The sequence below is a fragment of the Crocuta crocuta genome, unplaced genomic scaffold (assembly GCF_008692635.1).
Source record: "Crocuta crocuta isolate KB4526 unplaced genomic scaffold, BGI_CrCroc_1.0 scaffold675, whole genome shotgun sequence".
In the NCBI taxonomy this organism is placed as follows: Eukaryota; Metazoa; Chordata; class Mammalia; order Carnivora; family Hyaenidae; genus Crocuta; species Crocuta crocuta.
Genome location: NW_027528796.1, coordinates 2,991,450 through 3,000,996, shown reverse-complemented (window position 1 = coordinate 3,000,996; position 9,547 = coordinate 2,991,450).

Below are 9,547 nucleotides of genomic sequence, written 5' to 3'. Positions count from 1 at the left end.
CTCCAGGACAGCACCCATCACCGCATCCCATCTTTGCTGGTGGCCTCCCACCCCCTGCCCACCCTGCTCACACAGCAGCACACGCCGCCTTAATAGGCCAAGAGACTCGCCCTTATTGTTAGGTGGTTTTGGAGCTCGTTTTTCTTACCCGTGTCTCCAGATCCTAGCNCTCCTCCCCCCACTGCCTCCTGGTATGATAGTACTGCTGTCACCTGCATAAGTCTCTTTTTCTTTGAGAGGAGGGAGAGGGAGAGAGAGAGAGGATGTCTTACGCAGTCTCCACACCCAGTAGGATCATGATCTGAACTAAAATCGATTCGGATGCTCTACCGACTGAGCCACCCAGGCACCCCTGTCGATTGACTATTTTCATGATTAATTATAGGTGGCATTTTGTGTCACACACTTAAACAGAGTCCTTGGTACTAGTAACAAATCTTAGTACTATTATTAACAAATAATAGTAACAAATCTTTAGGGAANGTTACGGTTGCTGCTTGCTTTGGACACCGGACCCCAAGTTCCGCGGGGCAGGGGCCGGGTCCCACCTGCCTCTTCTGTCTCCCCGCTGAGCCCGAGACACAGCAGGACAGGCTGGCCGGCACCTTGGCAGAGCTTTCTGCCTTTCCGTGTGGCTTCGCTTAAAGCGCTTCGCCTCCATGGCCACCCCCACCTCGCGCACCCTCCTGCCCCCACTGCCTCCTGGTATGATAGTACTGCTGCCACCTGCATAAGTCTCTTTTTCTTTGAGAGGAGGGAGAAAGCGCTTCGCCTCCATGGCCACCCCCACCTCGCGCACCCTCCTCCCCCCACTGCCTCCTGGTATGATAGTACTGCTGTCACCTGCATAAGTCTCTTTTTCTTTGAGAGGAGGGAGAGGGAGGGGCCGAGAGAGAGAGAGAGAGAGAGAGAGAGAGAGAGAGAGAGAGAGAGGATGTCTTACGCAGTCTCCACACCCAGTAGGATCATGATCTGAACTAAAATCGATTCGGATGCTCTACCGACTGAGCCACCCAGGCACCCCTGTCGATTGACTATTTTCATGATTAATTATAGGTGGCATTTTGTGTCACACACTTAAACAGAGTCCTTGGTACTAGTAACAAATCTTAGTACTATTATTAACAAATAATAGTAACAAATCTTTAGGGAAAAAAATGGAGGGGCGCCTGGGTGGCTCAGTTGGTTAAGCATCCGACTTCGCCTCAGGTCATGATCTCATGATTTGTGGGTTCCAGTCCCACCCACATCGGGCTCTGTGCTGACAGCTCAGAGCCTGGAGCTGCTTCCAATTCTATGTTTCCATCTCTCTCTGCCCCCTCCCACTCACGCTCTGTCTCTCAAAAATAAATAAAAAACGTTATTATTATTTTTTTAAATTGAGGGCCTCCTGGGTGGCTCAGTCCATTAAGACAATTTTGGCTCAGGTCATGATCTTATGGTTTCGTGAGTTCAAGCCCCGTACTGGGCTCTGCGCTGACAGCGTGGAGCCTGCTTGGGATTCTCCCTCTCTCCCTGCCCCTTCCCCTCTCTCACTCTCTGTCTTTCTCAAAAATGAATAATAAATTAGGGGCGCCTGGGTGGCTTAGTCGGTTAAGCGTCCGACTTTCGCTTAGGTCATGATCTCGCGGTTCGTGGGTTCGAGCCCCGCGTCGGGCTCTGTGCTGACTGCCAGCTCAGAGCCTGGAGCCTGTTTCAGTCTGTGACTCCCTCTCTCTCTGACCCTCCCCTGCTCACGCTGTCTCTCTCTCTCTCCTAGAAATAAAAAAAAAATGAATAATAAATTAAAAACTTTAAAAACAAATGGAAAAAGAATAGCCAGAATGGCCGCTTACCTACAAATGTTGTTGGCAAGCCACCTGGTCTCCAACATGAGGGTGAGAGAGTGGGGGGGGGGGGGGGGGGGAGGGAAAGGGAACTTCCTGACGCCAGCAGGGATAGAGAGGATGGGTGGCTCCCGGAATGTTTCAGCCTTGGCCCCCCNTGAGGGTGAGAGCCTGGGGGGGGGGGAGGGGGAAGGCAAAGGGAAGCAAGGAAGCCTTGTCTCTCCAAGGCCCCGTGCCTAATTTTGAATTATTTTGCCTTAAAGAGCCCTCTCCCACTCCTAAATGCGTGAGCCACAAGGCCACCAAAACTGGTGGTGATCCCTGAGGGTGCTCCCCGCTCTTGCCGGATTTTCCTGGAGGCGCCCCGTGAAAGGACGAAAGGGCAGCAGATCCAGGGGGTACAGGTGAGAAGCTGGAGCACGGAGGCCGGAAGGTGGGTGGGCCCGGCCTGGGACTCACTGGCTCTCACGTGACCCCGCACACCCGGTCCTCCCTCCAGGTCCCAGAACCCCTCCCGGGCTCCTTCGTCCCATCATTCGTCCTCGGGGTGGGGGCAGGTGGGAAGGATGGCCTGCGGGCGCGGCCGCCCCTCCCTGGCCCTTGGCGCCCACCGGTTCCACCTGGCTCAGCCTGGTCAAGGCGATCCCTATCCCCACCTGCCCTGGAGAAGCCCGGACACTTCTCCAGCTTCCACCGGCCCTGCGTTAACCGAAGATCTGACAACAACCACACTTGTAGACAGTATGTAACACTGTATTTCATCTTCTGTGCAGAATCTTCAGAAAGTGAACGTGGCATCTTAGATTTCACTCAGGTATTTGCGGAAACATTAGACAAGTGTTTTGAAAATGTGAGCTGGATTCAATTTTCCATGCAGACGAGGTTCACAATATTCTTTTTACCTATTTATTTATTTCGAGAGAGCGAAAGTGTGCCTGGGAGGGGCAGAGAGAGAGGGAGAGAGCAACCCAGGCAGGCTTTGTGCCGTCACAGTGGGGAGATGATGACCCGAGTGACGGAAGAGTCGGTCGCCTAACCCACGTGCCCCAAGCCACCCAGCTGCCACAGGGCCACAATGTTCTTGCAGAAATGGTGACGGGGGGAATGGGATTGGGGAGTAATGGGTTCGAGACTTACACAAACAGAGGCACACACGGCTGTAGCAGGACAGGAATCTTCTGGAGACCCCAAGAAATATTAACATTGGTGACATCAGTAAAAAGTGCCAAACCTGCTGGCTTAAAACAAAATTTGTTTAGATTTATTTGTTTTTGAGAGACAGACAGAGGTGTGAGTGGGGGAGGGGCAGAGAGAGAGAGGGAGACACAGAATCCGAAACAGGCTCCAGGCTGAGCTGTCAGCACACTCAGCCGCCTGAGCCACCCAGGCACCCCAAACCTGCCTGCTTTTATTTTATTTTATTTTTTTTAATGTTTTTTTTTTTATTTATTTCCGAGAGAGAGAGAGACAGCGTGAGCAGGGGAGGGTCAGAGAGAGGAAGACACAGAATCTGAAGCACCTCCAGGCTCTGAGCTGTCAGCATAGAGCCTGATGTGGGCTCGAACCCACAAACTGTGAGATCGTGACCCGAGCCGAAGTTGGACGCTCAACCGACTGAGCCACCCGGGAACCCCAAAACTGCCAGCTTTTAAATAAAAAATTAAAAAGTCCTCTCCCAGCTAAAATCTGGGGGCGGGGGCGTCGTCTAAATTTACTATGCTCCTGGACTTAAGCCAAGGTACTGTACAGAAGTTGTGTGAAATCCGTATGGAAGTTCAACGTCGTTTTTCTTGCTCACGGATTTTGAAGAAATTGGGTAGTTCCAGGATGAGCTCTTTCTCAGGCCCTCCTAAGGCATCCGCTAGGTACTGACTACATGATTGCGAAGCATTTCAGACGTTTCCTTAAATTCCGTACACTCCACAATGCTGCTGTTTTGTATGGGTCACAGCGCAGCGCCCCATAATTCCGTGGTATTTGTCACAATTATTTAAGGAACCATGTGTGTATTGGTGAAAACCTTATGACCTTTTCCTCTTAGTTTAAATAAACTCCAGGGTAAGGGGAAACAANCCGGCCACGCGTTCGCAGCCCGCCCCGCTCCCGGCCGAGTGTGGGTCCGCCCCGCGCCCCGCTCCCTGGACTGTTCCCGCAACAATGAATCCGCGGCCTGCGGGAGGGGAGGCGCTGCCGCCCGCCCGCGGCGCCGCACCAGCCCCCCAAAGCCCGCCCCCCAACACAGACAACAGTCGTGTCCCCCTAAGGGAGACCACCCGCCCTCAGGATCTGCGCGGGTCGNCAGTCTCGGGGTTGGTTGAGGGCAGATGTGTCGCGGGTAGGGGTCGGCCCGGGGAAGTGGGTGGCTGGAGGTGCGCGGCCCGGGGTGGCCGCTCGCTGGCACTCACATTCCTTCAGGAAGAGATCGTGAGTCAGTGCAGAAGAATTAGGAAAAGTTGAGTCTGCCTTGTTTCATCGCCCAGGCTGTTCACGGGCCGCGTGCTGTCGCGTCTGAGCCGGCTCCGCGCGCCNTGGACGAGGGGAACGTAGTTACTTGCATTGTAAGGGTTCGCTTTCTGTAGAAGTGACTGGTTTGTTTTTTCCTTTAGGAAGTGAGTACTTTCCACTTTGGGGTGAATAAAACCCTCACTTTTAGTTGGGCGTGAGTTTATGATTTTTTTCTGATGTATTCTGAACAAGGAAATATTTATATAATACATCCTATTTAGCGAATTACATAATGCTTTGTATGGTACATTCTAAATATTCTCAGGGAGAACTGAGGCGAAAGGGAAGCGTTTGCCGGTGCTTACCAGGGATGCACTCACATGTAGTTGTGGGCGTATTGATTTGGAGGGTGGCCGAGGGACTCAGGTCTGCGTTTCATCTCTTTGGTTTCCTGGGGTGGGGAGCCCTGGGCGGATCGTCTAGGCAGAGTGTTTGATTGAATCCACCAGTGCTTGCGGAAGGAGGATGCTTCCCGCTTCTGAGGTTTAAAAGTGGAAATTGGAACTGATGAAGTGTGTGGGTGGAACCTGACTTGGAAGATTAACATTCAGTGCCTAAGGATTTAAGTCAGGGTCAGCCGGCTGCAAGGTTAGGGGTTAAGGATAGGAATGCAAACAACCTTGTGTTGGATTGTTGTCTGCTGGTCTACACATATTTACATTTGTGTGTCAGCGGATTGCAGCTTTCTCCGAAAGTAGCAAAGTAAGACCTCTGCATGTGAATAGTAACATTGTAGCCATGACTTTCACTTTTGTTGCAAATTGTGTAGTATTTGAAACTATTGAGAAAAGACCCTGAAGCCACCGGAGCAATGGGTGGGGGGAGGGGGAAGCCTGTGCACCCGGGGGCCTTTCCTGGGCTTCCCCTGGGCTCCTTCTAGAGAAAACAGCACCGAGAACGGAGCCCTTATATCTTGTTGAAATAGTTATCAAAATGCTGAACCAAACTGATGCTCGGGTTGCCGACGTGCCCTTTGGCAGCTCACTTTCTACAGGTTGAGCAGCGGCATTGGCGACTTTTGGAGGAGCCTCAGAATTCTGTAGCGATTCTAGTGCTTGGTGAGAATATGTGTAGTTTCTGTGGGTGGAAAAGACTCGGGGGGTGCTAAAACCCCAGGCTTTCATGTGTCTCTTCACGACTGAGTGGGTGCTAGATTTCAGCCAGCGGGAACTGCAGTTGCAGATGTGATGCGTTTTCTCATTCGGGTTCCCAGGTCAAGGTCAGAACCGGTGCGCCAGAAGTCAGTTTCCCCTAGACCCGCCCGTTAGCAGGAATACGTATGTGCCCTTGGTTTCCTTCCTGAAGTGGCCGTGCTGGTGGCAAAGGGGGAGAGGAAATAAAGCGGTGCGGGGAGGGCACGCCGAGCTTAGCCGCCTGGGGTCATCGCACAGGGCCAGGGAGCTGCCGCGTGCGGGGACCCTCTTCCGCGGGTTGCGATGGTTCGCGGCTGTGACAGGTCACTCTCTTGTCTTGGACGGTGGAAGTACCGGGTAGGGAAAGTTCAGTCTGGAAATTGTTAGCCTCCACATTGAAGGGCCTGGTCATCTGGCGGAAAGGCCTGGCTGCAAGCCGGTCAACCCGAGGCTTCCCCTGCCTTAGCAACCGCCGCCCTTGTGGTGTGTCCGCCCCGCCACTTCAGTTACTGTTGCTGGAAAGTTCGCACAGAAGGCTGTGTGGTATCACAGCAGACGTGCTGTCTGACAGGGTAGTTGGAACCCAGTGGTTTGGAAGCGCTGTGGTTCTTCGGGCGGTGGGGGCAGGGGTGAGGGCAGGGGTGAGGGGGCGAACAGCTTCCTAATTCCGAGCCCAATTCTCTAGGGAGAAGGTGCGACAGTGTTTTCAGAAATCTTAAACAACCGACCTCCCAGGTTGCAAGACTGAGAATTTGTGGGCACAATTTTGGATTCATTTTATCGTCATGAGTCTTCCTGTAAATGATGGGACACAGCCGGCCAGACGGTCGGCCACCAGGTCCTGCCTTGTCTCCCTGCTCGGTCGGTGCTCCGCGCGGATTGCTGGTGCACCTGGGAGGGGTGCTGGGGGGGGATGTGCTCGGGGTGGTTCCCAGCAGGCAAGTGTCATTCTGTGCCGGCTCTAGCCGGGTGGAGCCCCCTGTGTGCAGGTGAGGCCGCAGGGCACATTGACTGCAAGCACTTTGTTTGCCTTCGGTGGCTGACACTTAGAATGATTAGCTGTATTTGTCAGGTCCCCGAGGCGGTAGGGAGCCAGCTGACCTCAAGCCCGGGGGTTTAGGGTTGCACAGGAGTAGGAAGAGAGGAATCTGGGGGGATCCCAGGGACCACCGGTGCTAGGCTTTGGGGCTCACAGAAGTACAGTCTGAACTCTCCACACAAGTCTAGGCCTTCCCTAGGTCACTTAGACTGTCGCTCCCCAGTGTCCTCTGGGCCTGCACGCTGTTGATTGCAAGTTCCCTCCCTACAGCTTGGGGCCCAGCGCTACCGCCTCGTGCTCTTCCGGTTTCCCAGGGTGCCCGGGAGAGTGAGTCCTTGCCCTCCCCCCACCCCCAGGCGCTGCCCCCACCCCGACTGCAGTGAGGCTGGGTCCTTCACCGGGGACCCTGGGTTGGCAGGTAACTGTGATGCAGATTCCAGCCAGAACAGTCTTGTCAGAGTTTTGCAAAAATAATTGCATTAATGAGATCTTGGTAAGTTCTCAGTATACCTTGTTTTATGTTGTCTGAGATATTTTATTGAGGTTTGTATTGTTTTGCGTTAAAAAACTTAGGACTTGAGCTTTGCTTTTTTAAAAAAAAATTTAAATGTTTATTTTTGAAAGGGAGAGACAGTGCAAGTGGGAGAGGGGCAGAGAGAGGGAGACACAGAAAGGCTCCAGGCTCCAAGCTATCAGCGCAGAGCCCAACGCGGGGCTCAAACCCACCAACCATGAGATCATGACGTGAGCGGAAGTCAGACGCTTAACCGACTGAGCCACCAGCTTTGTGTTCTTTTAAATTGTGTGTTTATGGGTACTTCCCCTCCCCCCCGCCAAGGATGTACTTTAACAGAATTTATTGCAGCATAAGCGCGAACCCTTCTGTGACACCGCGGGGCTGGTGGCACTCGGGGCGGACACTTCTGTGCAGCGGAGGCTGCCCTGTGCCCTGTAGGGTGTTAGCAGCGTTCCTGGCCTCTGCGCACCAGCCGCCGCCGGGACCCCCACTCCTGGTCGTGACAACCAGAAATGTCTGCATATTGCTAAATGCCCCCTGGCATTTAGTGACAAAGTCACCTCTGGCCGAGGACTGATCTAAAATGGCATTTCCCAAAATGTATTTTGTGGAACCTGAGTTTAATGGGATATGCATCCATTTTTATATATTAATCAGTTATTTTGTGTTTGATTCTTAGTCAGCATTAGTATGTACGTTTCTACCTGTACAACCCACAGGTTTCTCATTTAAATTACTTACCTAAGGTCTCCACACAATTTTGTGAGTCTGGTCGTTCTCTTTGAAGTTTATTTATTTTGATAGAGAGAGAGAGCAGAGGAGGGGCAAAGAGCAAGGGAGAGAGAGAGAATCCCAAGTAGGCTCCACGCTGCCAGCACTTAGAACCTGACTCAGGGCTCAGACTCATGACCCATGAGATCATGACCTGATTTAAAATCAAGAGACAGACGCTTAACTGACAGAGCCATCTAGGCGCCCCCAATTCTGTTTTGTTTTTTTTTTCGTTTGATTAGTTTTTCCTGTACAACTTTATGGCCATAGCTGCTGCTGCAGAGCCTTCTGAGCATTTGGGTTTTGATATTTCCTCTGTTTCCTCCATCTGCCTCTGGTGCAGCAAGGCCAGTGCCAGCCAGGTGGCGGGGTGATTCCCCGGGGACCCTTCCTGCAGTGCTCCGTCCCAGAGCAGACGGTGCCCTGGGAAGAAAGATTATCCACATGAAAGGGTCCTTGCCTTGAACAGTTGAGGTTCTTTTTTTTCCCATAAAACACTATTTATAAAAAACTTTTTTTTTTTTTAACATTCATTGTTGAGAGACAGAGTGTGAATGGGGGCGGGGGAGATACAGAATCCGAAGGGGCTCCAGGCTCCGACCTGTCAGCACAGAGCCACACGTGGGGCTTGAACTCAGAACTGCGAGATCATGCATGACCTGAGCCAAAGTTGGAAGCTTAACTGACTGAGCCACCCAGGTGCCCCCGAGAATTTACTATCTGATTTTATTTGAATATCACACTTGAAGAGGTATCTCCCTAAATCTTGTTTGAAAAATAAAGTCATCTCTTTGATAGACATTTTCCTCAGAACAAGGTACTGACTGCCTCTGGGGGTGGGGGCTGGGGGGCCTGTGAGCCAGCGTGGAAGACTGGACACGCACAGGTGAGTGACTGAGCCGCTGGTACTGAAGACCCGCACACAAAATGAAGAGGCCTTGAATCGGAGTGACACAGGGTTAGTTTCCTGAAAGAGATCTTGATCTCTTTGAGAGTAGAATTTTGACAATTTTCTTGGATTCCTTGAGAGCTTTCTGAGCTTTATTAATCAACAGGTTTAGTCTAAAAAGGGATCCTCAGTGAAATGTTTTTGGGAAATAGTAGTAACCAGAAAAATGAGCCGAAGAGAGGGAGTTTGCGAATGGAATGTCGCTGGCTTTGTGACCGTCCCTCCCGGAGACAACAAAGCTGAGCTCCCCCTAGAATGTCTTGGAGTTTGGAGTTCTCTCTCTCTCTCTCTCTCTCTCTCTCTCTCTCTCTCTCTCTCTCTNTCCAGAAACAGGCTTGTTTGCAGATTAACGAAAAATGCAAAAACGCTTGACGTCCCCCAAACCGAGCCAGCAGCTTTACGATGGGTTGAAAAGAGTACGGTTTGATGCTTGAAGTATCACGCGTCTCTTCGGACAGCTGTGCCCTGGGCCAGGGCTGGCGGGCGACAGGCCGGTGGCCGAGCCCCTCTGGGCCCTGCTTGCCCGCCCCAGGGCCCGCGCCTACATTCGGAGGGTCATACCGGAAGAAAGGAGACTGTAATAGAGGCCGGTGTGGCCTGAAAAGCCGAAAGATGCCCGCTGGCCCCTGGCGGGACCAGTCCGAGCCCCGCTCAGCGCTCGCGGGGGCGGGTCAGCGAGCTGGAAGCCGGTCCGCGCCGCTCGCGGGAGGTGGTGAGGGAAGGGGGCGGGGGGCGCGGTCCCCTCGGTGGGCGGCGCCCCACCCTGGCTGCGCTGTGACGTCAGGCTGTGAAAACCCGCCTGTGGAA